The sequence below is a fragment of the Rhinolophus sinicus genome, chromosome 17, assembly GCF_057876585.1.
Source record: "Rhinolophus sinicus isolate RSI-liver-muscle chromosome 17, RSI-T2T, whole genome shotgun sequence".
NCBI lineage: Eukaryota > Metazoa > Chordata > Mammalia > Chiroptera > Rhinolophidae > Rhinolophus > Rhinolophus sinicus.
The window spans coordinates 45,347,278-45,369,104 of record NC_142517.1 but is presented as its reverse complement, the minus strand read 5'-3'; the positions used below and the strand labels follow the sequence as shown (position 1 = coordinate 45,369,104).

General features: G+C 35.5%; 1 non-coding gene across 1 annotated transcript; it reads right to left on the bottom strand.

Annotated features, from left to right (window-relative positions):
- Positions 1–19,954: 19,954 nt before the first annotated feature.
- On the bottom strand, positions 19,955–20,058 carry LOC141568015 (U6 spliceosomal RNA). Its single transcript, XR_012491030.1, has one exon. It is a non-coding gene; the product is annotated as a U6 spliceosomal RNA (small nuclear RNA).
- Between the last annotated feature and the right edge of the window lie 1,769 nt (positions 20,059–21,827).

The following is a 21,827-nucleotide window of genomic DNA, read 5'->3' as shown; positions in this document are numbered from 1 at the left end:
ACCCACAAATACGTGGCGATTAAACAACATGCTACTAAGGAATGACTGGGTCAAAGAAGAACTAAAAGGAGAAATACAAAGATGCCTAGAAACAAATGAGAATGAAAATACTTTGTATCAAAACTATTGGGATGCTGTGAAAGCAGTATTAAGAGGAAAAAAATATATATAATTACAGGCCTATCTCAAGAAACAAGAAAAACCTCAAATAAACAATCTAACATTATATTTTAAAAAACTAGAAAAAGAAGAAAAAAGAAACCCAAAGTTAGTAGAAGGAAAGAAATAAGTAAAATTAGCATAATTAAATGAAATAGAGAACAAAAAGACACTGGAAATAATTAATGCAACAAAGAGCTGGTTCTTTGAAAAGATTAATAAAATTGAGACACCCTTGGCTAGACTCACTAAGGAAAAAAAGAAAAGACACAAATAAAATCAGAAATGAAAGAGGAGACGTTACGACGGATACCACAGAAATACAAAGGATCATACAAGAATACTATGAAGGACTATATGCCACCAAATTCAATAAACTAGAAGTGGACAAGTTCTTAGAAACATATAGCCTTCTTAGATTGATTCACGAAGAACTAGAAAGCCTAATTAGACCAATATTCAAAGGAAATTCAAAGAATCATCCAAAACCTCCCCAAAAGCTAACATCCAGGACCAGATGGCTTCAGTAGTGAATTCTATCAAACATTCAGAGATGATTTAATACTTGTACGCCTCAAACTCTTCCAAAAAAATTGAAGAAGAGGCAATAGTCCCTAACTCATTTTATGAAGCCAATATTACCCTGATACCAAAGCCTGGTATGGATAACACAAGAAAAAAACAACCCACAAACTACAGAACAATATCTCTGATGAATATAGATTAAGAAAGCCTAAACAAAATACTAGCACATTGAATACAACAATACATTCAAAAGATTATACATCAAGATCAAGTGGGGTTCATTCCAGGGCACAAGGATGGTTCAACACATGCAAATTGATCAATGTGATACACCACATCAAATAAAAGATAAAAGTCTTATGGTCATATCAATAGATGCAGAAAAAGCATTTGACAAGATACAGCATCCATTTATCATTAAAACACTTAATAAAATGGGTGTAAAAGGAAAGTACCTAACAAAATAAAGGCCATATATGAAAAATCCTCAGCTAATATCATATTCAATGGTGAAAAACTGGAAACTTTCCCTCTAAGATCAGGAGCAAGACAAGGATATTCTGTCTAATTACCATTATTTAACATAATATTGGAAGTCCTAGCCAGAGAAATCAGTCAAGAAAATTAAATAGACGGCATCCAAATTGAGAATGAAGAAGTAAAATTGTCACTTTTTGCAGACAGCATGATTCTTTATATAGAAAACCTTGAAGACTGCACCAAAAAACTATTAGAAACAATAAAAAAAAAAATACAGTAAAATTGCAGAATACAAAATCAATGTAAAAAAATCCATTGTGTTCCTATTTACTAACAATGAAATTTCAAAAAAAAGAAGAAAAACAAAATTATTTTGCAATTGCAATGAAAAGAATAAAATGCCCAGGAATAAACTTAACAAAGTATGTGAAGGACCTATACCTTGAAAACTACACAACACTATTAAAAGAAATTTAAGAAGACACAGAGAAGTGGAAAGATAGTTTGTGTTCATGGATTGGAAGAATCAACATAGTTAAAATGGTCATATTACCCATAGCAATATACAGGTTCAGTGCAATCCCCATCAAAATTACAATGGCAGTTTTTAAAGAAACAAAACAAAAAATCATCAGATTTTTATGAAGTCACAAAATACCTGCAATCGCCAAAGCAATACTGAGAAAAAAGAACAAGGTCAGAAGTATCACACTCCCTGACTTCAAATTGTACTACAAAGTGACAGTAATCAAAACAGCATGCTATCGGCAGAAAAGCAGACACACAGGACCAATGGAACAGAATTCAAAACCTAGAAATAAATCCACATATATATGGAGCAAATAATTTTCAACCAACGAGCCAAAAACACACAATGGAGAAAAGAAAGCCTCTTCAGTAAGTGGTGTGAAAATTCAAAAGCCATGTGCAAAAGAGTGAAACTAGACTGCTATCTGTCACCATACACCAAACTTAGCTCAAAATGGATCAAAGACCTAAATTTAAGACCTAAATATAAGACCTAAATATAAAACAATACATTGCAAGGAAGAAAGCATAGGTACTAAACTATTGGACCTTGGGCTCAGAGAGGATTTTATGAATTTGACCTCAAAGACAAGGGAAATAAAAGCAAAAATAAATGAATGGGCCTATATTAAACTAAAACTCTGATGCACAGCAAAAGAAACCATTGACAAAACAAAGAGGCAACCAACTGAATGGGAGAAGATATTTGCAAACAACATCTCCGATAAGTGGCTAATATCCAAGATAGGTAAATTCAACAAAAAAAAGCAAACAACCCAATTAAAAACTGGGCAGAAGATCTGAACAGACCTTTTTCCCAAAAAGACGTACAAACGGCAAACAGATATATGAAAAAGTGCTCAACGTCACTAGCTATTAGGGAGATGCAAATCAAAACCACAATGAGATACCACCTCATACCTGTTAGAATGGCTATTATCCACAAGGCAAGTAATAACAAGTGTTGGAGAGATTGTGGGGAAAAAGGAACCCTCATACACTGTTGGTGGGAATGTCAATTGGTACAGCCACTACAGAAAACAGTATGCAGTTTCCTCAAAAAAAGTAAGAATAGAATTACCATACAACCTAGCAATCCCTCTTCTGGGTATCTATCCACAAAATCTGAAAACATTTATCCATAAAGATATATGTACCCCTGTGTTCAATGCAGCATTTTTCTCGGTGGCCAAGACATGGAAACCACAGAAGTGTCCTTCGATAGATGATTGGATAAAGGAGATGTGGTACATACATATTACTCATCTATAAGAAAAGATGAAATATGCCATTTGTGACAATATGGATGGATCTTGAGATTATTATGCTAAGCGAAATAAGTCAGACAGAAAAAGTCAAGAATCATATACTTTCACTCATATATGGGCTATAAAGCTGAAAGCAACAAACGAACAAGACAAACAAACAAACAACAATCTCATAGACACAGATAATAGTTTAGTGGTTCCCAGAGGGTAAGCGGGACGGGGGATAGTAGAATAAAGTAAAGGGGGTCAAATAAATGGTGATGGAAGGAGAACAGACTCTGGTTGGTGAACACACAATGTATTACATAGATAATGTATTATAGAATTGTACACTTGAAATCTATGTAATTTTACTAACCAATGTCACCCCAATAAATTTAATAAAAAAGAAAAAGAAAAACAAAAACCTCAATGCAAAATGTAATGTACCTCTTTTTCCCTGTGTTATTCAAATAGTTCATTGTGCCATTCATAGTACTACCTTCATTTATAACCAGATAAAATCCTTTTTTATAAAACAAAATGTTTGTCTGTAAACATTGAATCTTAGTTATGACAATATGAATAATTTCCTTTCAATATAAATAACAGAAAATATAAGGCAAACTTAGATCCATTTTCATTATAATTGGACATAGCAAAATTATTGGACTTTTTGCAGTTTCTATTCTATTTCAGCCATTTGAGTATTGCTGAGTTCTGGTGCCTCATTTGAGTTTTGTTTCATCTTGTTCCTGAAATAATGTTTTATTAATTTTAATTTGGAGAGAACATTCTGCCGTGTGTGTGTGTGTGTGTGTGTGTTGAGAGTGTGTATACATACACACATATGCACACACACATACACATATACTTGTATATGCATGTACATAGATATATGCAATTATAGGAAATGTCAAAAAATTAAGAACATACTTCAGAAAAACTTGCATTTTTAATGTTTTAAAAATGAATAATTGCCCCAAATTTGCAGATAGTTTCACATATTTTTCAATTTTGCTTTCTATTGACTTTACTCCCAGTGATTATTGTAGTAATTATTTTAATAGGTCTTTTGAAAATTTCCCTTGTGCTTTCTGTGCATTTTTCACAATGGTATTTTTACTTGAAATGATTGGGTTGGATTAAGAAATGTCAGTAATTTCTTTTCAGTTCATGAAGTGTCATGTCTAACTGGATAGTTATTATATAAAATTAATTACATGATGAAAATATTTAATTATAATTTATTCACATAAAAACTGCTGAAGAGTGAGAGCTTTGATGTTGATGCTTAGAAATTGACAGGCCTGAACAAAGAAAAATATTTGAAATATTGTTGTATCTTGGTGAAATTTTTGGTCAGTGGTATTTATGATGCAAGTCCATTTTATATGAAATCATGATTCTAATGAATATATTTGTGTCCTTTTGTTAAAAGGCTGCCAAATATCAGTAACTTTTAATTGCTGAAACAGTTGTTTTTGTTTCTTTTAACAAAGGAGTCTGATTACTTTTGTTTAAGGAATAGCCAAGAGTTTTCATGTGGTTTAAATATGCCTGTTATACTGGTAAAAATCTATGTACTCTCTTTGTACCTTAAAATAACCAAGATATGCTAAACCCTGTTCCAATGATGTGGAGTAATACATTCAGATAATAAATTTAACAAGTACACTGATCTACTGTGATGCTGTTTTCATGGTCATGTTTATATTTTCTTCATTACAGTGTAACTTGGGCACATCTACCATTAGGTTTAGATATAGCATAGCTGTTGGGGTAATTTGGTATTGCCCAGGTAATAGAACAGAGGTAGACATAACATTTTTGAAACTGCACCTGCTCTACTTTCACTGAGACCTGGTACTACAGCAAATCATAAATGCCATACATTATAATAGAAAAAAAAAAAGGAAACAAGTTTAAATGTTCATTAATAGATTAAGGGTCAAGTAAATTCTGGGGTATTCACTTGGGAAAAAACTCTTAAAACATATTGATAAGATAAAGAACAAGTTACAGAACTCATGGCTGTTTATATTGACTGAAAATATACACATATATAATTTTGTGTCTGCATAGGGAATTTCTGCATAGAAATATGTAGAGTAAGAACAGGTTAGAGGAAGGAGAGGAGGCTTTTAAAAATCTTACATCTTTCCATATGGCTTGCTTTTTAAAAACGTCATGAGCAACATTACCGTTATTGTTTTAAAACTGATTAAAAATGAGACTCTTGTAAAGGCATGAATAGACATTTTACAAAATATATACAAATTGCCAATAAACTTACAGAAAAACGTATGCCAGTATCTCAACACTGTAGCCAGATTTTTAAAAAGTCTTTCCAAAGATGAATTTTGTTTCAGAGCAATTTTATTTGATTGCTAATGATGTCATACAGATTTCAAATTATAGCCTAGTCATAGACATAGCCACAAGCAATATTATTAAAACTTTTAACCCTCATGAACACCAATACAAAACACATTGGCTAGGTCACTGAGATCTGACTACTGACTCTGGAGCTAAAAATCATAGGGTGAATATCACAGGGTTATAAAATCAAGAGAAGCCATATTGTTATCTGTGGAAACATGTCTTCCTTCTACTTTGTTCACTAAAATTGTGCAATACCAAATCTTATCTACATTTATTGTGGAGAATTTCTTATCGAAATTTGTAGTAGTCCACATTTTAAAAGAAATAAGTACTTTACAATGGGATCAAAACATGAAGCATTTATGTGTAGTTTCAGAGGAGTTACACATGATATATGCTTGTTGGCTTTTCTCAGCTTCCCTGTAATCTTTATCAGATCCACCAGAGCAGGGGTGTCCAAACTGCGGCCCACGGGCCATTTTTTATTGGCCTGCAGCAAATTCCAAAAATATATTTAGTTTACTTAAATAAACCAGGTGAGGCAATACGTACTTCACCTCGAGTGAGTGGCCCAGCTGTTTGTGTATTTTACTGCATATGGCCCTTGGTGAAAAACGTTGAAAAAAGTTTGGACATCCCTGCACTAGAGGCTACAAGACCTGAGGTTTCACAGGGCAGGCAGAGCGATTTCAGTTCATGTAATTTATAGATAAGTTTTTCAGAAGGCAGTGAGAGAAAGAAGCTCTGTCCTTTTTAGCATCTTCAGTATTTGATGCAGCTGTTTGAACAATTAGGCTTGGGGTAACAGAACACATGGAAGGGGATGCAATAACTCTTAACTGTGATTGTTGAAACAGTTATTGAGAATGAAGAAAACTTTAATTACTAAATGATCAACAATGCTGGGTTCTTGATTAGAAACATGACCAGCTATTATAAATTAGTTGTGCTTGGGCCAAATTCAGCCTGCAGATGTATGCATTTGGCTGCACAGTGTTACAAAACCTTACGCTTAAATTCTTTTTTAGGCCAATGTTCAACACTGGAGCTCACCATAGGCAGCACCGTGTCCTACGTTTTTATACCTACTCTTCCCACTTCCCTCAGTATGCCTGTCCCCTGAAGTCATTGGAGAACGCTGTAAAATTTGTTCATTGTTTTGTCATTTAATAGTATTAAATTACAATTACAAGGTAGTGGGGGAGAGACAGAGATCATAGGGAAGTCATTGTCCTAATTCTGATCCAGTCTGAGTGGAGATTTGCAGAATATTTCCTGGTCTTTGCTTACTGAGATTTCTGAGCTTCCAAAAGTTTCATTGGTCAATAAATATGAAAAAACTTCAAAATTAAGATCTTGAAAGGGAGAACACATATGTTAAGAAATTCTGGGTGTGTCTTATCTCATAGCTGTGTCAGTATCAGAAACAATAAGTTATTGTTGTAGTTTACAGGATATTCAGAAATAATTCTGGCATTAACCAAAATCTCTGTCCTACCCACCCTCACCTCTACCAAAGTTAAAATGTCAAGCTGTCTAATAAGAGAGGTTTTTAAGTTTTGAGAGTGAGGGAATTCATCCAACATGCCTAGCAAAGTGATTTCTTTACCATTGCAGGTACTCAGTAAATGTTCATTAGTTATATAAATAAAAGATATAGAAGTTCATCTTTCCATGATTTCTATCTAGAAACTTTCAGATTTAATTTTTTCTTTGATCTAAAAGATCAAAATGTTTTAGAAGCATGAATCTTTTTTTAAAGATTTTTATTAAAAATATGGCTAACATACAATATTATATTAGTTTCAGCGGTACACCATAGTTATTCAACATTTATATATCTAAAGAAGTGATCACCATAAATCCAGCAACCATCTGACACCGTACCACGCTATCACAATATTATTGACTATATTCCCCTTGTGGTACATTACATCCCCATGACTTATTTGTTTTGTACCTGGAAGCTTGGATCTCTTATTCCCCTACCTCATTTCCCCTCTTTTTAAATTTATCAATTACAGGTGACATTCAATATTATTTTATATTAATTTCAGGTGTCTAGCATAGTGGTTAGACATTTATATAATTTAAGAAGTGATGCCTCCGATTAGTCTAGTACCCACCTAGCACACACATAGTTATTACTGTATTATTGACTATATTCCTTATGCTATACCCTACATCCCCATGACAACTTTGTAACAACCAATTTGTACCTCTTAATCCCTTCCCCTTTTGTCACCACACTCCCAAATCCTCTGTCATCTGGCAACCATCAAAATGTTTTCTATATCTATGAATTTGTTTTGTTTGACTGCTCACTGCAGAAAGTGCCTCCAAGTGGTTTGAGAGTTGGGAGGGGCAGGGTCCCAGTGAGTCAGCAGGGCAGAGCAGCAGAGCTCACTGGGCCAGTCAGATTCAAATTTGGCCAGAGGGGGCGGGCTCAACACGGGAAAGACGGCACCCACTTGCTGGCTGCATGGAAGGCGGACCCCTCACTGGTAAAATGCCGACTATCCTCTAGTCCTCTCCTCAAAGCCACACACCTCAGTCTGCCCCCCATACGTCTTCGACACCCCCTGAGTCACCATCCCTCCGCAGGAGCCCAAGGTAAGTGCCTGTGAGTGAGTGAGTCTATGCTTGGGCTGTTTAAGAACATGTCTGTGCTTCCCACAGCCTTCCATCCCACCCAAATGGTCAGAATCTCCGCTGTTTTTCACAGTCAGATGTCGTGGGGGCTCCTCTTCTCAGCACCTGGGCTGGGGAGCCTGGAGCGGGGGACTGGGGTCCCTCCTTCTCCAGGGATAACCAAAGCAATGGAAATATCTCTCCTGATTCCTAATCATCACTCACAGGTGTGGGGCCTGTTCCGTGTTTCTGCCCTTCCTACCAGGCTCGACATGGCTTCTTCTTTATATTTTTAGTGATAGGACTTCTCTTTGGCTAGACTACAGATGGTTTCCAGGGTGACTGTTCTATAATTTAGTCATAATTTTAATGTGCTCATGGAAGAATGCAAGTACAGTATTTATTTACTCCACCATCTTGGATCTCTCTACAAATATGAATCTTAATTTTTAAGTAGTTAACTTTTTCTCTGGTCACCTTTTAATTATTTCTGTGTTTATTGAGTGATAAATATAAACTGTTCTTTTAAGAACTTGTACATGATAGATTTTTATAAATGGGCACAAGAAAACATTGTTTGAAAGGTGAATTTTTTATATATTTATGAAATTTAGTTTATTTTTATGTCCCATTCTTCAATGTCATTTATTATAAAACCTATCCAATTCTGAAAGAGGTGTGTTAATATTATTGTATATAGACTATAATTATATATGAATTATCTGACAATGTATAAATTTCCAAGCCTTCAAATATGTCCCTTGAATGTAGTATGAGGTACATTTTAAAAAACTTTTTCCTTAAAAATTTTCACCCTTTTAGACTGGCATGCATTATGGTAATTGTGTTTGAGTTGTATTATAGTTTTACCAGACACTTCTTTTAGCAGCATGTACATAATAGTTATAGCATATTTAACTTTTATGGATGAGATTATCTGTTCTCCCTCACCCCTTTACCCTCAAACCCCCAACTTTCCTTATGATAGACATGACATTAGTGGCAGGGACTGTTTCTTTTGTTATGAAAATAGTCACTATTGTCCATTTTCAGATGGTAAAGTGGTCTCAGCAGTCATATAATAAGTTTATAAACTGCAAAACATTATCAGCTCTAGCTATAGAATTAGCGTTAAAAAAAATGTCTGACACTCTTTCTATGTGTCTTTGTCTTCAGCTGCCACCTTTGCTGTCCCTCAGCTCCATGTTGGGAGTTGGCCATGTGGTGTAGCATCTGTTTATGCACAGGACCAGGGGGATGGGGCAGGGAGGTTTGGGCTGGCTCAGAGCATCCCATGGTCTGGGGTATCTGTTCTTGGGCACTCTGGGAAGGGCAGTGGATGGGAAATAAATTGAATAAAGGGGAAGGTGTCCAGCATGAAACTGTGAGACGTGACCTCACATACTAATTGAAATGTTAGCTCCTGCTGCTTAATTGGGTTTTGTTCATTTAAAAATTCTGTTTACTTTAATTAGGCTCACTGAAGAGTGGGAAGCTTGCTGAGCTTGACAATCTCCTGTCTCTCAAAATAATAAGAGAAGGTTGGCTCCCTTGGTGATTCTTTGCTACTCTTTCACTCCACTCCTTATCTCCCTATTATTTTAGACATTATTCTAGATATTTTATAGGACTCTTTCCTGAGATGGTATAGGTTAAATAAAACCTGCAGTCAGGCACTTCCTTGTTTCTTTCAAGGCAGCTCAAATAGGTATAAATACTATTTAATCAGCCCCTGAAAAGAAACCAGAAGGGGGGTGAGGGTGTCCACTGAAGACCTCTTCATTCCACATGCAACAGAAGAACAGCTGGCTTTTAAAGCATGTAATTCAGTAAGCTTCCCTTTTTTTTTCATAATTACTTTCATGGCTTCAAATTCTATTTATTTACTTCTTTTCAGTATGGATCCTAAGAAGAAATAAATAGCACATGCAAATTGCTTGATTTGAGTAGAGTTTCATAAGGTGACAATTTATAAAGGTGAAGAGGCAGGATGTAGGGAAAATATAGTAATCTGGGTTGAATAGCAATGACCAGTTCCTAGCAGGAGCTGTGGCTTTTAGTTGAGGGTCACAGTCTAGCCCATGGAAACCCTGGAGAGGGAAATTAGAGGAATAAATATGTCACCCTCTCACTTTTCCCTCTTTTCTATGCTGGTGAGCATCCCATCGACTGTACCCAACTGAAAGCACAAGGATAAGAGAGCTCGTAGATGTTATTCATACTGTTTCTTACATCGAGCTCTTCTCCCACCACACAGCAGCTGGAGAGTGGTTTTCAGATTTTCTTGAGAAACCAAAACCCAAAAAAAGGTTCATCATCCTCTAGAGCCACCATAGCTCACTATTTGTATGACCTTTTTGCAGTATAAGGACTGCGGTGATATGCATGCTATTCATTGAGAAAACTGCAGTAAAACAATATTTTTCCCCTCAGTATAACCAAGAAGGATCAGATAGCCATTCTCTGACTCAGTGCTGCTGTTTATTTGATTTGGGCACACTGTAACTGAAAACTGCTGGTATGATCAGCTAGGATTCTTACTCATGGTAGGGCATGCAGGAGTTGAAATTTAAAAGAATTTCTGAAATATAATGTAACCTAGAGTACAGAAATGACAATCGTGTAGCAGGTCGATACTCCTGTAACACCATCTAATCCATTGGCCTAAGTGTTCTGACTCTAGAGCACATACGCTTAATGCTTCACTCTCCTGGATGTGGGAGTTAGAAAGGGAGGCATCAAAGATAATGCCAACGTTTTGATTTCAAGTGATGGAGAGAATGATTAGGAGTCACAAGACCATAAGTTTTGAGGGGAAGATGCATTTGTGCTATCTGAAAGGAAGTGCCTATTAAGCAATTGGAGATGGGGAGGCTGTGGGCAGTGGTGGGATTTTAGGAAGGAAATGGCGTCCAGGGAGAAAGATTCAGGAGTCATCAATATGGAAGTGGTAGTTGAAACTGTTGTGAGCTTGGTCCTCACAAGCATGTAAAATCAGAAGGAAAAAGGGCTTAGTTTTCGTCACCTTCACTGCCACCATCTAATCCAAGACAACATCTTTGACATTTGCAGTAATCTCACTGTTTTCGATGTTGACTCTTTCTCAATACATTCTCCCATACAACCTGTAGCCCAGGTGATCTTTTTAAATGTGGGTCTTCAAAGTTTAAAACCATCAAAGTTTTCTCATTACATTTGGAATAAAATCCGAACAAGTGCTTTGGAAAGTCTAACACGGCCCTGAATGTCTTTAAGGCACTCGCACAACCTTCCGTCTTACTTTCTCTTACCGTTACCCACTTTTCTAAGTTCCCGTCATAAGGTTCTCTTTGAACTTCTGGCAAACACCAAGCTCTTTTCCACATTAGAGCCTTTGCTCCAACTCTTCTTCTGCTTGTTCCTTTCCATATTTTAGTTATCAGCTTAACTTGTCACCTGCACAGAGAAGTTCCCCTATCCCCCAAATGTAGAGTTCTCCATTACTACATCTTACTGTTTTCCTTCATAGCATTTATCTGAGTTTACAATTATATAATGATATATGTGTTTACTTTTAAAATATCTACCTCTCCTATTGATTGTAAGACATCTACTCACTACTCAATGCCTATCACATAGTAAATACTCAAAAAGCACTTGTTGAATGTATGAATCTATATTCATTTAAGCTATCTATAAAATCTATACTGTAATCATCAATATTCTCTATCATTTATTTATTCTATATATCACTTATTTATATGCTTTTTGTGCATGGGTGAAAAGTAGCGGAAACTCCAAAGCCCCGTTTTTTTGTCTCCCCACAGGGACAAAGAGATCATTATTATACTTTATGTAAGCAGCTGCATATACATTTCTGTCAAGATCAAATAAAGACAGCAACATTTAGATGGAAGACAGGAATGACCTTTTTCTATGTTCTGTTTAGGAAAAAAACAAAACACCTCATTTCCATAATTGGCTGTGGTGTTGTCTATAAATATTATGGAACGTACCTTGAGTTCTTACAGTGCAAGCTAGGTTATGATGAGCGAAGAGTAGCCGTGGTCCTGAAGACAAGCAATCCTCTGGGTAGGAATTTTCCCACCATGCTTATGGAGCAGTAGAGCAGGGGTTAGGGTTCATGAAATAAAGATGGGGAAGAACCTGTTCTTTCACTAGATCTCTTTATATTTTACTTCTTTCCTACTTTTTCTGTTTCCTCTAGGGTAGGTGATAAGAGAAGGGAGAGTAGAGGAAAAGGTGAAAAGTATTACATATAATGTGGCTGTAAAAGGACCCTAATAAAGAAGACACTGCAACCAGTGCATCCAGGCTGATGTCTTATGACCCATCCTCACTCAGCTCCTGCCCCTAGAGCTGCACCCTCTCCTTTCTCCTGGGTTTCTCTATTCCTGGCACAAAATTAGGTTGCGTGGGTTAGCTCAAACCTGGGTACCTTTTGTGTTTTCCCATTGGCCCAGAGGAACTCACATCCTTGCCTCAACAATAGGTGAAGGATAGGCTTACCCCCCTTGCCTCCTCTGTTCCATCATAGGAAGCTCCAGCCAACTTCATAATATCCAGATGGGAGGCAAGCGTCCATCTTTGTGTTCTCAATTACTTCCAAATGCCAAGGTCACGTATAAGATCTCTCTCTCTCTCTCTCTCTCTCTCTCTCTCTCTCTCTCTCTCTCTCAGTTCCAACTTTCTGGTCTTCTGGGTTTTGTGGTTCAGCAAAACCTCACTCTGGGAAGATTTTCCCAGCCATTAGGAGTGGTTCTCAGGGGCTCTTCTGTTGGGGGAGAGAAGGAAGCCAATGTGATCTCTCCTTCTATGAATCCCTTTACCAAATGTTCTCCCTGCCTCTCTCCTTCCTCAGCGTAGGCCCTTCTTAAAGCTGAAGCCAGAGTATTCCTTTGAAAACTTAAGTTAGATTAAGTCACTCCTTTGCTAAGAATTGTCCAATGTTTTTTCATCTCATTCAGTATCAAATTAAAAATTCTTATCCAGTATATGTCCCCATTGATCTGTCTCCACCATTTCTCTGATCCCATTTTCTGCTATTTCTTTCCTTTAGCTCATTCTATTCCTTGCCTGCCCTTTAACGTATCAGATTCCCTCCTTTACCTATACCTGGGATGTTTTCCAAACGTCCATTTGGTTAGCTTCTTCACCTGCTTCTGCGTGAAAGTCATATTCTCAGAGGCCTTTGCTAACCACCTTATAGGAAACCACCTCCCCTTCTGGCATCTGAGCAGTTGCTGACAGTGGATATCCTAGCCTTTTAAAGTCCACAGCCTTTACTTCTTTACTTGAATCTAAAACAAATATGTAACTTTTTCACTTTATTGATTTGTTTAATTTGTATCCATCCATTTAGCTCATATGTTCCAGGAAAGGCAGAATCATGACACTTTTTGTTAGTTCTGCAACAAATAAGTACTTAATAAATGTTTTTTGAAGCTTGTTGGAAAATCCAGATAGACCAAATAGTTTTTGAAGCTCTCTAAAAGCTTACTGCAGGCCATGTAATTGACTGATTTATACAGTATGGTTATTGATGAATTTTTTGTAAACTTCCTACACTCTGGTTTCTACTCTAACCCTTCCTCAAATAACACTGTCAGATTGCAGTTTCTAAAGGACTTTCGTCACCTTCCTCCTTTGCTTAAAACCTTCAGAATCATATGTATGTGGTTGTGTGTGTGTGCACATGTATGAATGTATCTATCATGTAAAGCCTGTAAAGCCGAAGCCTGCTTGCTTCCCCTCTCCCTTTCATCTTCCTTCCTTTATCAGCATTATTTAGTGAGCACCGTTATACATTAGGTCTATTTTTGGTATTTTACCTACAAAATCTCCCTATAATCCTCACGACATCCTGAAGACTACTTTTGTCTATTTGTTTGTTTTTTCACATTTTCATTGTAATATAGTAAAGGTACAGTAAAGTTACAAATGTGAAGTTCAATGAATTTATAATATATGTTTATCCAGAAAATTGTCACTCAGACCAAGATAAGCAACATTTCCAGTCCCTTAGGTAGACCACTTTTTTTTTTTTTTTTTTTTGGTCTCTTCCATAGACTGATTTTATTGATTGATCGATTGATTAATTGATTGAGAATCAATATTATTTTATATTAATTTCAGGTTTACAGCATATTAGTTAGACATTTATTTAAGATGTGAGCCCCCTGGCTATTTTAGTACCCACCTGGAACTATGCACAGTTATTACCATAGTATTCACTATATTCCCTATGCTTGACTTTACATCCCCATGACTATTTTGTAACTACCAATTTGTACTTCTTAATGCCTTCACATTTTTCACCCTGCCTCCCAACCCCATCTGGCAACCATCAGTTTGTTCTCTGTATTATGAGTCTGTTTCTGTTTTGTTTGTCCATTTATTTTGTTCTTTAGATTCCACATATAAGTGAGCTCATATGATATTTGTCATTCTCTGTCTGACTTATTTCACTTAGCATAATACCCTCTAGATCCATCCATGTTGTTGCAAGTGGTAAGATTTCATTCTTTTGTTTGTGGCAAAGTAATATTTAATTGTATATATGTACCGCATCTTCTTTATCCAATTGTCTATTGATGGGTACTTAGGTTTCTTCCATATCTTGTTTGTTGTAAATAATGCTGCAGTGAACATAGGGGTGCATGTATCTTTTTGGTGTCAGGAAGGTACTAGACTAATCAGGGTGATCACATCATAAATTATATAAATGTCTAATCACTATGTGGGACACCTGAAACTGATATAAAACAATATTGAATGTCAACTGTAATTGCAAAAAAAGAAAACTTAAACCTAATTGCTTATTCTGAAAAAAAAGAAAAAAGAAAAAAGAAAGAAACAGAATGGTTAATAACTGACTTTGGAATCCTGGAGAAGTCAAATGGTGAAAAAAAAGAGATATTGCAAGTGAACAGCTAACTGAATATGTAGTATAAAGATAGAAATGGGCTTTCCAGACTAATTGGGCACCTGGAGAAAGTTGTAATATATTTTGCAAAACCTGTGAGGAAACTTGCAGAGTTTTCAAAGTTTTCAAATAAAATTTAAAAGGAGTTTTTAAATTTATTGGGGTGACAATTGTTAGTAAAATTACATAGATTTCAGGTGTACAATTCTGTATTACAGCATCTATAAATCCCATTGTGTGTTCACCACCCAGAGTCAGTTCTCCTTCCCTCACTATATATTTGATCCCCCTTACCCTCATCTCCCACCCCCACCCCCTTACCCTCTGGTAACCACTAAACTATTATCTGTGTCTATGAGTTTCTGTTTCTCATTTGTTTGTCTTGTTCTTTTGTTGTTTTTGGTTTATATACCACATATCAGTGAAATCACATGGTTCTCTGCTTTTTCTGTCTGACTTATTTCACTCATGATTTCCCATGAAATAAAATCTTAACATCCCCATCTGCTTTTGCAATCAAGAATTAGAAAAATGTATACAACAAGCAAGATAGAAATATCATCAAAATGTATTCTGTAACAGTATCACGAACAGCTTGAACTGTATTATGTCAGAAATGTGTATTTGTTCTATTTAAATTGCTCTATTTTGACATTCATAAAACAAATTGACGTTAACAATAAAAAAAAAATTAAAAGGAGTTTACAGATATAGATAATGTTTCTCAAAAACTTTAAATTCAAATTACATTCAAGAGAGCAGTTTTAACACTGACAGATCAATAGTGGAAAAGATGCATTTTCACTGGAGAAAATAAGGAAGAGGGTCATTAATAACACTTTTGGCCTTAAATGTATCCATACCAATGTGTAGAACATAAGTAGTGAATAAAGTGAAATTGGCATATTAAGACAAGGATGTAATTAATATCTTGAGATTAGGGTGGGATGGGGTTTAGAACGAGAATTGAGTAATAAAATGGCACAAAGACACACCTTGTTTAAAGAAAACACCAAAAGAGTGATAGTATACTTTTTAACTTTTTTCTTTTAAAAGGTTGAGGAAGCAGTGTAGTAAACCTCTAGTCTGACCTTAATCTGATCAATGAGAGAGAACTGCTTGGAGATGTGAAGGTGTTAACAATGATCATGTCAATTTATAGTTGGTAAAACGAGTGAAAGGGAATGAGGGAAAGCCGGGACGACTACATTGTGCTAAGTAATGATAGCTCTTATTTATTGAACAGTTACAATGTAGAAGGCACTGTACTAAATGTTTTACATTGATTGTCTCATATAATCCTCAAGGCTATCATCCCAGTTTTATAGATGAAGAAACTGAGGCTTAGAAAGGTTAAGTAATTTGTCCAACATCACACAAAACTAGTCGTAGAGCCACATTTGAATCCAAGCAGTCTGAATTTAGAACTATCCTGCTAAGAATGTAGATTTCCAAAAGTTTTTAGAAAAAAGACAAATAGACTCTTTTGGCCAGTGAATTTAAAAGAAACGCTGACTCAGTGATAATGACAGGCCTTCAGATGACACACACTGAGATTACTCTAATGAAGGAGGAAAAGAGAGGCGACCAATCAATCTATGTGGTACCCAAAAATCGGGGGAGATGACAGAATGGTGCCGATGATGTTTCACGTATTTTTCTACTTGCACTTTATGATCTTTAAAGAGAGGATAGAAAAGATTAAAATTTAAAAGAAATGATACCTTATCACTTAGGATTCAGTTTGGCTGATAAGAACCTAAAGTTAAACAGGATAGAAATTTCATTTTCTCTTTTCTGTTAGTTTGAAGGGAGGTAGCCCAGGACTGGCGCAGTCTGTGCTCCATAAGGTTCTCAGCCTTCTTTGTGGCTCTGTTCCATATAGATACCTTTCTCAAGGTCATCTTATGGTCCAATGTTTCTGTTCCCAATATTGTAACCATCGAGAAAAAAGAAGGAAAGAAGGGTACATCTCTACCATATAAGGATATTCTTGCTTCCCTTGGCCAAAATTAGTCAGATGGCCACATCTAGCTATAACAAAATCTGGGAAATGCAAACTCTAGATATTGGTGTTTCTACCTAGAATTCAGGAGCTCTATTAGTAAATTCAAAGGAAGCAGACACATATTTGGGGGCATTCTAGCAAATTTTGCCACATATATATACCTTCATTCAACTAGAAGGGTAACAAAAACCTAAACTAATAGTATCAGGAAGGATAAAAGCCTAGAATAATCTGAAACATCTAGAAAACATTAACAAAATATTGGTTTTTTATTGTTTAAAAATTTTTGTGTATTTTTAGTATAAGAAAAAAAAGAAGGTAATAGTTCTCACTTGGGGAAAATTCTAACATTAATAGTTGATGGAGAAATAGTAGCATTAGTCCACTATTTTGTTCTCACCTCCTTTATCAAAACCAGTTATGGAATTGGAAGAAGAATTGGAAGTTTCTCATGTTGATGAGAAACTGAAGGACCAAACAGGGCAGCATCTTCATTCGGGCCCTCGTTATTGTTTGCCTGCATTATCTCAGCAGCCTCCTTAAAAATTCTTGCTGCTGCTTGGCATACATTTTCTCCCCTCACCCACTAATCAAGTAAAGAAAACGACTTATTTACTCCCACAAATTATTTCTCTAAACACAATCTTCTCATTCCCTTGCTTAAAAACTTTTTGTTGTTGTTGTTGTTCTCTAGAATGTATAGAATGAAGTCCAGACTTGTTACCATACACATAAGGTCTTTCGTGACATGTTTTGAGCTTTATTTTCATCTCACCTCTGCCTATTTCTTTCATGCTTTTTGAGCTACAGCTTTGCTAAAATTCTTAGTGTTGCCTGAATATTGAAGTTACTGATACTTTTGTGTGAATGCCCCTCTTTGCTTGGGAATCCATCAACAGGTTTTAAGACCTAACTCATGGACCGCCACCTTTTTAAAGCCATGGAGAGATTGATAGGTTTTCCTTTGTATCCACATGGTGTTATGTACATGTTTGATTTATTTACTTGTCATATAAATAAATATGTGTTTATTTATTTATATGTCTTTCTTCCTTGCTAATCTCTGAGTTCTGAAGGGGAAACAATTTTAAACATATTGCTCAGCACTTAGTGAATGTTCAAAATGTTTATCACTTGATTGGTGAGAGTATGAAGATGGTTTAAATTCATTCGGGTCATTAGGGGCAAATGCAATACATATATGCTAGAAAAATTCTACTGTGATTTAGGAGCTATTGCCAAGTGTCTTGGAGGAATTTTGGGTAATAGAAGTGTCAAAGGACTGGAGCTAGCCAATGTCCCAATTTTCATAAAGGGTATAAAAGTATATCTAGGAATCATAGACTGACACACTTTAGACCATGCACAATTGTAGAGTAGATTATTAGATGGCTTGTGAACATTTTAGGTAAAATACTGAAAAGTACGTTTCTATTGTTGTATTTTAGCACTTCCTACTTTCTTAAAGGATTAGAGGCAAATATTTATTCCTAGGAACCTGTAAATGTTTGCTTAGGACAAGTAAAATTGTGTGCAACTCTTTTCCTATGTTTCTTGAAATGTATTGACTGAAAATTGGTGTCTGTGTATTCTGTAAGGCATCTGTTGATGTTTCTAATGTGACTTTATGTGGATCAGGTGATGTGTTTGTATATTGAGAACTACAAAACTCTATGCCCGGGATTCTCTGTTTTCAGTTGTTTGCTTAACACCTTCATATTTTTTTGCCATGTTCATATACCATCTCTACTTTTATATAAAGAATTTTTTTTAATCAACTCAGTTTTAACTTAAACTTAACTGTATCCTAAATAAAAATAACTATAAGGTCACAGGTTTATAATGTACAATTTGATATCTTTTCTAATACACCCTATAAAAAATGAATAACTGTAAACAACAAAAAAAATTATGGCCATGTATCCTCTTGAATACAATCAGTGTAAAATTTTACAACATTTTATGCTGTAGTCATTGTATAAAATATGGGGGAATTTAGGCTATTCATAATACCAGTAAGTGATTTTTATCTATTGCACCTTTGCATGGTGCACAAAGGCAGTTGATTAATGGATTGATACTGAGTTGGAGGGTTGTTTTGAGAGAAAATTTGCAGGGCAGTGACCTTTGTCCTAACCTGCTTGATATTCTTATTTGTGAACTCGAGACATAGGAAGTGATGGATTCAATTGGAAATGACATAACCTGCAAGTGATAACTCATATACTGCATGATAGAACTAATTCAAATTTTTTGACAGTTTTGAATTATAAGCAAATAATAGGAACACATTAGGAATTAATGTAGAGGATGCATAATTAGATTGAAGCAAACAAGTGTTTAAATATACAAAGGAGAAGATCTGGCAAAATTATTCCATGGCTTTAATTACTATAAACTCAGTAGGAATGAAAAATTTGATATATATGCCCTAAAAAGTAAGCACAAACTTAGATTTCAGTCATAAAGGTAATATGTTCAAGAAAGTGCTTTAAAATTAGCTGTCCAAGTTAAGAGAGTTAAATATTCTGTAGCTGATCAATCTATATCTGGAATATTTTGTTTAATTTGAGGACATTATCCAGAAAAATTATAAAGCTGAAGGAATTGTGCACAATAAGCCTAAAGAAAAAAATTCTAAGTTGGGGCATGAGACTTGCTTTTCAAAAACAGTATTGGAAAAGTTTCAATGTAGAAGAAAAACTTTATTTATTCTGCATAATTCTGTAAGCAGATTTCACTTCAGCTCAATAAAAATTTAAATAATTTCATAGTCAGGGATGCTGCCTCACAAGGAAGAAGCAAGCTGCCAGGATTGCTATATGCTTGTCTTCTGGATATGAGAGAGAGAGAGAGAGAGAAAGAGAGAGAGAGAGAGAGAGAGAGAGAGAGTATGTGTGTGTGTGTGTGTGTGTGTGTGTGAGAGAGAGAGAGAGAGAGAGAGAGAGAGAGAGAGAGAGAGAGAGAGAGAGAGAGAAAGAGAGAGAGGGATAGAGAGAGAAAGAGTATGTGTGTGTGTAAGTTGGCAGAGAGGTGATCCTTTAACTTTCATTGTGTGATATTTTTTTAAATATGGAATGCTTCTTGGATTTGTGTGTCATCCTTGCACAGGGGCTGTACTAATCTCTGCATTGTTCCAATTTTAGTATATGTGCTGCCAAAGTGAGCACTCTGTATGATTTTTATATTTACAATGATCACATGTCATCAGAAAAAAGATTTTCCATTTTGAAAAGCAAAATTTAAAACTACTAGAGAAAGAGAGTGGTTTGAGGAGATTCTTGCTTCTGTCACTTAATAACCAATTACTTTTGACTGATTCCTTAACTTCTCTGAGGATGAAATTTCTCTCGTAGGGATAACACTTTCCATGTTATTGGTTGAAGACTAAACTAATGCTATACATGAAAATTCCTGATACAGTAGGATTTCCGTATATGTAATTTTCTTTTCCTTGTATTTGGTCATGAGTTAACTTTTTGAAAGAACAGCCAAAAATTAGTGGGCAGGCAAAAATTCAGCCCTGATTTTGGACCTTAAACAGTTCAGTCCTAACTTGTGGTTTGGAAGTTTTGTGGTATGGAAAAAGTAATATAGACGAAAGAGAAAATCCTAAGACCTACATGTATACTTTTAGTTATTAGTGCAAGCATTCATAATGTCATATTACAGTCTTCACAGATGAGTTCAATTTTCATTATTTTCTTGCTTAATGGCCAACCACTGTGGGCCACATGGCCTATTCACTTCAGTTGCAATATGGATGAAATCATGAAATCATCCATTTCATATTCCTGTTAATTGATTTTGTTATAGAAATTAAATTAGGTAGTTGTTTAATGATCCAATTAACTGCTCTACAAGTTTACCCTCAAATTACTTTATACCGGTAGACTTCTCACTTCAGTCAAGTGAACATACTTGAAACTTTAGGCCAGTTTATTACGATGATGCTTTCAGATTTAGCTAATTAGGGGGGTAAAAAGTAAATGAAGGGAGACCACTGACAGAACACCATCTTTCAACGCAGGCAAAACAATATGTCTTGACAATTCATTAGACATCACTTCATAGCTTCCCTTTTAAATTCTATATTCGAGAAGTTAATATCATTTTTTGAAGAGGTTATTCTGTTACCTAGATATACTGCCATTGGATGACAGTAGCTGCTACGTTATTAGTCCCCAAAGCAAAGGGTTAAATTATAGAACCATGCTTTAGGATTTCTATGTGGCAGTGTTCTTCTTGTGACTCTGTGATTTAATTATTACTTTTCTATGTATTTTTATTTTTTCTAAAAAATAAGTTTTGCTTTTGAGCGATTGAGCTCAAATAATGTTAAACCACCACTATTTCCAAAAATTTAGAAAAAAAACATATAGAGGTAAATGTTTAAGGTACAATCTGTTGCTTTCCTCCCTGATCCTAGACATTGCTTCCTTAACCCACAAAAATTTTAGCTTGAAATCAAAGCATTTCCTGGCAGCCATGCTCTTGCTTCAGGGCCTTGTTTGTTTTTCTCAGTAGCCAAGGAAGCACTGCCTCAGGAACAGGTGGCCTGCTGGTCCTTTCTCTTCTCCCTTCCCCAGACTATTCACATTAATCACAGAAAAGGTTCAGTTTGCCTTATAGTCTTGCTACTTTGGAATCCCCTTCATATTTTTCTTTGATGCATGCTAATAGCAGATTATAAACCATAGTCCTTTCTAAAAAATAAGCGACTGAGTTAACACAACAACCCTCAGAGTTTATACTAGCCTTCCTCTGTAGATTAGCAATTTAAATGTTAATCCACAATTTCTTTGCAATTTCCAGAAACTGTATTTGTAATACCATAGATGAATTATAGTAATTACCACTAATTTCAGTCATGAAAACGGATATAACAACTTGGGAATGCTGACTTTAATTCTTTTAATTCACTTGCTAGCATCATAAT